This window comes from Hipposideros armiger, unplaced genomic scaffold, assembly GCF_001890085.2.
Source record: "Hipposideros armiger isolate ML-2016 unplaced genomic scaffold, ASM189008v1 scaffold_1652, whole genome shotgun sequence".
Taxonomy (NCBI): Eukaryota; Metazoa; Chordata; class Mammalia; order Chiroptera; family Hipposideridae; genus Hipposideros; species Hipposideros armiger.
The window spans coordinates 121,844-128,338 of NW_017733002.1; positions in this window are offsets into that span (position 1 = coordinate 121,844).

Consider the following 6,495-nt stretch of genomic DNA (forward strand, 5'->3'; position numbering starts at 1 on the left):
GCTCCAGGTTGAGCTGTTGTTCAGCATCTTAGCTGTGGAGGGCAGTGTCACTGGCCCTCATATGTGGGATCCGAACCAGGGCCCTCTGGCATCCCAAGCGAGTTCTTAACCATCGCGCCACTCGGCCGGCCCTTCTTCTCATCTTTTACCTGGGACATGTTTCTTTGTTTCTTCATTATGGCTGTCACTCTGATTGCTTTGATGCATTAGATCACCTAGAAAGCAAAAAAAAAAAAAAAGGAAAGAAAAAGAAAAAAGAGAAAAAGAGGGAAAAAAAGAAAAAAGTGGGGGCTCTCTGCCCGTTTTAATCTGGAGACCACTTGCTCAGCAATAGAGAGATTCTAGGCGAGTCAGCACCAGCTGTTGGCGGGAAGGGCTCAGTGTGTCATGCGCCGACCTCCCTCTAGACTTGAAGTAAGCTTCCCACAATTAGTTGCTCTGTGCTCTGGAACCGTGCTCACCACCAAAAATTCTCACAGGTTGTTGCGGGCTGTCTGCTGTTTGAAAAAACCCTCTGTGGCCTGCGGAGATAGGGGCCAGGGACCAGCAGCTCAGGGTGCCCCTGGCAACACAGCTCTAGGTGGGTGGGGCAGGCCCCCAAAGCACCACAGGATGTGGTCAGTGGCCCCCACCAAGTCAGAGAGCAGCATGCACTCCTGCATCGGCAGCCAGCCCACACAAACTCACCTGGAAAGCCCCGTCCGAATCAGCAGGCGCACAGCTGGTGGCCCTACACTCCCAGGAAAACTCCCAGCCTCAGCCTGTCCGAATCAGCTTTTCGAAAATCAGGCTGAGCAGCCTGACAGCATGCACGCACACACGCACTCCTGTGCCAATTCCAGCGGACCAGTTGAGTCCCAGACCTGAGCCTCTGTGGGAGGGCCCAGCCAGAAAAAATGGCGGCCTCCTGTGCACTACTCATGTGCAAGCTCCACACCAGGGGAATAATGATCCCAAAAACCTCCAGCTCCCATGACAAAGGCACTCAGTTAAGTCCTTCCCACAGGCTCCATGGCCCCGCTCACAAAGCTACTCCCTCCACCAGAAACCGGGTGAGTACTCACCAGCGAGTGAGTTGGTTTGCTAGCTCCACTGGTTCTCCAGCTGCCCTCAGCCCCATCGAGCTGAGCAAAGAGAGTCCTCACTATTTTCTACTTGCAGCTATCATAGAACTCCTCTTCCCGGCAAAGTAACTCTGGGCTGGTGAGTGCGGTGTGGGGCCGGAGGGTCTCTCCCCCAACCAGAGAAGCCTCCCCACCATTGAGGTGTCCCTCAGAGGGATCAACTTCACTCGTCTCTGCCCCTCTTACCAGACTCGACGTGGCCTTCTCTTTAAGTCCTTCGTTTAGAGGTTCTGTTCATCTAGTGTCCAGGGAACTTTCGAGGTTGAATATCTTATAAATTACTTGTAATTTTAGTGTGATCCTGGGAGGCAGTCAGAACAGCATCTATATAACCGCCATCTTACCAGAAGTCCTCCAAACCAATCTTAAGAAAGAAGAACAAAGCTGCAGGCTACACACGGTAGCTCATGGCAGCCCACTGCAGCAGGGGATTGTAGCCTACACTGTTGCCTGTGACTCACGGCAGCCCAGCTCCCAGTTGAGCTGTTGTTCAGTATCTTAGCTGTAGAGGGCAGTGTCACTGGCCCTCATATGTGTGATCCAAACCGGGGCCCTCTGGTGTCCCAAGCCAACTCTTAACCTATGTGCCATTTGGCCAGCCCAAGATTTAGAAATTTAGACATATGGATTTAATGTAGAATGGTTGACCTTAATTTTAATAATGCATTACATTTCCTATATTAATGCACAAAGGCCTCGAAGTCAGAACCACATTTATTTTATGCAATGGAGAATTCATTAGACCAGCTAAGGGTGCAAATTCCCCAAATTGACTTTACATGTCTTCTATTTAAGGTGGGATTTCAACACAAGTAAACTTACCCAAAGGAAGCAAATAGAATAACCTGAGAGGCTAAACTTTACTATCCTACAAAAAAAATTATTGGATAAATGTATTACATTCCTGTTGTAACAAATTACAACAGTAAGCTATATATAAGAACGAATTCATGTACTTACTATATTAGATTTTAGAATACCGAGCAAGTCTCAATAGACCAAAAAGATGTCTGCAAGGCCAGTTCCTTCTGGAGGCTACAGGAGAGAGTCGCTTTTCTCTCCTATTCCAGTTTCTTGTGGCCACAAGCATTCCTTGCCTCGTGGTCCTCTCTCCATCACTAAAGCAGCAGTGGAGCATCTTCCAATCTCCCTCTGATTCCAACTATTCCTCCTTTCCTTCTATACTCTAGGATTGTGGTCATTACATTAGTCCCACCTGCACAATCACAGCCAATCTTCTTATCTTAAAGCTGCAGGCTGATAGCATAACTATTTCAAGGGCTACCTTAATCCTCCCCTCACTATAGAAAATAATATATTCAAAAATTCCAGAGATTAGAATGTAGACATCTTTTGGAGGCCCTTCTTCTGCTTATTACAAAGTCCTTTTCAGAACTGTATTATCTGGTGACACTGAAGGGCCGTCGTATAACAGAAACAGCACAGAATATATCGCAGCCTCTGAAATGAGTGAATACAGGCATGCACTGCATGATGACATTTCAGTCTGTGAGTGAATTGTATATACAATGATGCTCCCATATGATAATAATGTTACTAAAAAATTCCTATCGCCTAGTGACATCATAACCATGGGAACATCTTTGTAATGCAGCACATTGCACCAATACTTACCATCATGTAACTGTTGCCTACAGTATTAAGTATAGTAACATGCAACAGTCTATTTGACTAGGAGCTGCAGGGGAACAGAATTTATCACCCCAAAATATGTCAATTTTGTATAAAGATTATTTTAGGCTGGTTAATTTTAAGAAACAGCAGACATGGGGGAAGTTGTGAAAACCAAATGCAAGTTACCCTTTTTAAGGGATATTTACCTTTGCACAGAAAATCTTCATTTGTGAGGGGTTGTGTCCCACCACAAGTCAATGCTTTGAAGAGCCAAGAGACCTAGTCAAGGCAGAGTCCTCAGTCTTAGACTTTGGAGAGAACTCTAACTCAGGGTTGGGATAAGTGTTGGGAGTGAGACGTCTGGCTGGTGGGAGAGTCAAGAGAAGGTGTAACAGAAACAGGACTCACCTGACTTCTTACCTAGTGCCTTTTAATATTAGTCTCCAAACATCACACTCCACTGAGGGAACCACATTTCCAGCCCAGCACCTCTGTTCCTCAGGGCCAGGGGCTGACTTTCACAAAAATTCTATGGCAGAAGACACTTGGGCTTTTTAAAAATCCAACCACCTGGCTTGGTCTTGGTTTAGGTTGCTTTCTCAAACTTGACTGTTGGACCATGGGGACCATGTGATCTTGGGGAGGCTTTGCAGTGGCTGCCTGTTGTTTCCTGAGCTTGCCTCTGGAGAGGTTGCGATGGGGTGATGTGCACATAAGCTATGTCGTTGACTACCTCATCCCATGGGTTTTGCCCCCTGTGTTATTTTTGATTCCCAATATTTCATGTTCCAGTTTCAATGTGTTTATGGTTTTTGAAACTATACAAGAACATATAAAACTGGTATGGAAAACACAGTCTATCTAAATGCTGTCAGCTGACAATTAATATTGACTAGGTAGTTCATCATCAAAACGGTTTTATTTGGGAAAAGGGAAAGAACGAGGAAAAGATGGCTGCCACCGAGCACCTGCATGTTGAGACCCAGTGAGTCATGTGGTCTAAAATGGTGAATATATATGTGTATATATCAGGGAGATATGAACCATAGAGTTTTTTTAAAAAGGAAGCTAAAACAGTAGAGTTCAAATAGGTGGGCTGATAAACTTCTGTGAACTCAATTCCTCCCTTAGACCTCCCAGCCTGATCAGTTTTCTTAAAGCCCCAGTTCATCTTTATCAATGCAAAAGGAAGAATTCATCCAGAATTGTAGGATGGATTGAAATTCTTAAAGAAAGGATAAAAGCCTTTTTTGTGTCTGTGAGAGAGACTTGGCATCACTCTTCTTCACCCAGGAGACAGGGAAGAAGCTCACCATGAGAAGCAGTTACATCTGAGGATAACTGTGCTAAGCATTGGGGGGCCCATAGCCTTGAGGTACATGAGGACTTTGTCTCTTTTCTTGGACTGTTGCAGAATGTAGATTTGAAGTAAGTCATCCTAAAGTGCTTGCTTAGTCACTCCTGAATTAAGATATTTTTTTCCATCACAAGCCAGATGTGAAGGTCTGAACACACCGAAGTCTCCCTGTATGTGGCATCCTGTCCAAAGCCCCGGCTTGCTGCTCGTCGACAGATGGTCCATTTTGGGGTAATTTGGAAGAAGGAAGCCTGCCCCATCCTGAGTCACAAAAGTGAAGCCACTGGAGCTGAAGCAAGCTGGGGGGAACACATTAATCAATAAACATTCTCGCTTTGAATTTTCTGAAGGGAAATATGCCTGTTTTCTTCACAATTTGCGGATTTTGTTCTTGTAGGACTTGGCTCCAAATGAAAATATGATCCAAGGAAAAGGTTGAGGAAAGGAGAACATTGGCTTTAAAGGTCAAGATAGTTTCATGTGAGTGGCTGGCTAAGACAAAAATAAAATATTAAAAACATTTTTTAAAGAAAATATTTTTAAAGAAATTATTATTATAAATTCTTTCAATTTCTGGAATGGCATGGTTTCTAAGTCACTAGTATTCTTGATCAATATTTAAAGGTAATGAAAATTATTCCTCAATTTAAAAATACATGAAAGAAATAATCTTTTCATCCTGGGCAACTTCACTTCTTTGAGGCTCTTCAGTTTGTTCAGTAGTGAAATATAGATAATAATAGTATCTATTCAACAGATATTTTGAAATGATTGACTGAGAAAATCATTTAAAATTTCCCATAAGTGTCTCACATATGCTATGTCTCAATAAATGTTAGCTACTATTATTCTGCTCAGGATATGAGCAAGTATACATAGGTGGTAATCACCTTGCTTCCCAGAAATTACTGCAGAAATTTGGTAGCATATTAACTGGCCCTGGTATGAGACTATGGAAACAAACCAAATCGCTAATTCCTTGAGTCTGCAGAATTATCTTTTAAGAGAGGCAGTTACATGTGCAGGTTGGCACCAAGCAGTAGAATAGAAAGAACAGACCTGGAAAACAGACCTGAGTTACAACCCAGGTGCGTATGCTATTTGGCGAGAGCAGTGCAGGACCACCATCTTCACGGGTGTGCCCACCTGTCAGATAGGCGTCTGTGAGGTATATGAGAGTACGAAACTGTGTAAGGTGCCTGGAATATAGTTAGGCACAAATAAATGGTGCTAGGATGATTAGGAGAAGGTTTTCCAAAAATAACTTATACTAAGGCATTACTTAAAAAGCAACCTCATGCTATGTTCTAGATTCACAGCTTAGAGAACACATTCTGCTAGACATTATTCTCCAGAGTCCTGGACAGAAGCTCCCTGTTTAGTCATCAGGAGACCTTGTAAAACCTTTAATTTTCTGTGAAACACTGTTAGGCTATTGTACTATGTTTGCAAAAGCAGAAATTTGGGCACATTGAAACGAAATAAAAAGATACCACGTGGTCAAACCCTCACTTCACCAGAAAGCTAAACTTACCAGAAGAACCTTTTCTGAAACTTCTAGTCATTCTGGTTTTATTGAATTTATTAAACATGAGGTTTAAACATTAACTTTACTGAATGGTGCTGGTGCACAAGCCATTTTTAAGAAAACAATATTAATATTTTAAGCTTTTTTATAAAAACATTGAAGTCTGCAAAAAGACTGGTATGTGAATAATTAGGCAGCATTATGCATTTAGCACAGAACAGTACATATGGGGGGCAGAGGTGTTGCAGAAAAATGTATGTATGTTAAAAAATGTTATCTATGTATTAGCTTTCAAAGTATAATTAAATTATGGTAGCAATGTGTCGCAACGTTCCCTCAAAACATGGCGTTAATCAAATGAATGCTAGCGTCATTCATTGCATTACAATTTTAATACAGTTTTTCCTTTCTTAAATGTGTATAAATTTTTTTGGCAACCTCTGTATGTCCAGAAACTGGTGTGTGGATAAACAAAATGTGATGTATCCATACAGTCAAATACTATTTAGCCATAAACAATGAAAAGAAAAGACAGTAAAAAAAAAACAAATAGCAAAAAAACAAACAAAACCCACAAACTACTGAAGCCTACAGGATATGCCAGTGGTGTGACATATTTTTTCAAGTTTTGTATTATGAAAAATTGTAAACATAGAGAAAAAGTAAATACCAGTACAGTCATCACTTACATGTTCATTACATACATTAACACATAACATTGTAATATTTGCTTTGTATGACATTTCTGCTAGGAAGCATTTGAAACCACATAGTATTAAAATACTATGCATTCTTTGTTTTAAATAAACACTTCGTTAAAATACTATGCATGCTTTGTTTGGTATAAACTT